Below are 1,881 nucleotides of genomic sequence, written 5' to 3'. Positions count from 1 at the left end.
TCTTTATCTAGAGCTCTATAAATGCCCTTTGCCTCCCAGCTCTTTCCTCTATTTCCCTTGATTCTCCTCCTGTCCCACTATCATGCTTAGTCCCCACCAGGATTTCAGCACTTCCTCTTTGTTACATTCCTCTTGATCCTGCCCTACCAGTTCTCCCACACCCACCTCCCCACCAATTTAGATTGCTTGTTGTTCCCTTGTCCCTGGGTTTGTTATCACCTCTTCCCTTCCCCCCTCCTCCCCCTCTCCCATATCCCCCTGCAACTGTCAGTCCCGTTTCCAAATGCAAAAAAATCACATTCTTTTCGAGAGCACTTGGCTCATTTTCGAAAATAGAACTCTTGCTGGGACCCAAGTTGAGCCGGAGTAAATTCAGACACATACAGATTATACAGACATCCCTCTCAGACCCTATGTTAGACAGGGTTCTCTAGAGAAACAAAACCAGAACACTAATGATTTATATTTAATATTTAAATCAATAAATAAATTTATATATAAATAACATAAGAAATAAACAGTTAATTAATCTATAAAGCAGTACAAATGGCTCAGTGCAACTCACTTCTGTGAAACAACTAATACACTGGCAGTTCTTCAATTCTTCAAGGCCGCCAGGTAGTCCTCTTTTGAGCAATTCAGGCTATCTAGCTACAGGCAGCAAACAGCAAGGCAGGTCACCAACAGTCAGCCAGATGACAGGGTGCAACAGTCAACAGTTCAAATGATGTCTAATCCAGTAGCGTGGTGAAGCAGGTCTTGAAGGAACCTCAATACAACAACACAGTCCATGGGTTATGTGTCTCACAGGTAGTGTAGCTTGAAAATTGAGGCATACAACAAGCTAAGGTAGCCACATACTGGTCTGATAATCAAAGAGCAAGAGACAAGAAAGGTGAGACCTTTTATCTCTCTGCCCTTCAATTAATCCCACGTGTTCATTGGCCAGTTGGCAAATAAACCCACCTATCACTGACCACAACGCCATAAAGCTGGAGATCAAAAAAGGATGACCAGAAAAACAAGGGCAAACAACTGGAGATGAATAACGGTCTTCTGCAACACAAATGGGTACTGGTTCAGATTAGTGAGGAAATTAAATGAGATTGATAATACAACGTATCAAAACCTATGAGGTACAGAAAAAGCAGTTAGAGGATGTTTGATAGCAATTACTGTATATATGAAAAAGGAAGAGAGACTTACAAATGATACACTATCACAAAACCTCCAGCAACTAGAAAAGACTCAACAGAATAACCCCTCCATTAGCAAAATAATAAAAATCAGGACAGAGCAGTCAGGGTGCAGTATAGCTAAGATGATACATACTACTTTCCTCTAGTTATTAAATGCTTCCTCCCCACCACTATCATGATCCCAGAAACACAGGGAATCCAGGACAGATGATCCTTTCAGGACCAGTGGTGAAAGTGGTGACACCGGGAGGGTGGAGGGAGGGTGGGCTAGAAAGGGGGATTGATTACAAGGATCTACATATAACCCCCTCCCAAGGGTATGGACAACAGAAAAGTGAGTGAAGGGAGACATCAGACAGTGTAAGACATGACAAAATAATAATAATTTATAAATTATCAAGAGTTCATGAGGGAGAGGAATGGGGAAGGAGAGGAAAAATGAGAAGCTGATATCAAGGGCTGAAGTAGAAAACAAATGTTTTGAGAATGATGATGGCAACAAATGTGCTAGAAACAATGGATGTATGTATGGATTATGATAAGAAATATATGAGCCTCCAATAAAATGATGTTCAAAAACCAGGGCAGAGTTAAACTAGTGGGAGGACAAGAGAACCATGCAAAAAATCACTGCAGCCAAAAGCTGGTTCTTTTAAAGGATCAACAGAATTGCCAGATCACT

This window comes from Echinops telfairi, unplaced genomic scaffold (assembly GCF_000313985.2).
Source record: "Echinops telfairi isolate 266 unplaced genomic scaffold, ASM31398v2 ScPeMD7_6;HRSCAF=24_1, whole genome shotgun sequence".
Taxonomy (NCBI): domain Eukaryota; kingdom Metazoa; phylum Chordata; class Mammalia; order Afrosoricida; family Tenrecidae; genus Echinops; species Echinops telfairi.
The sequence above is the reverse complement of the archived record's forward strand: the minus strand, read 5'-3'. Positions refer to the sequence as shown.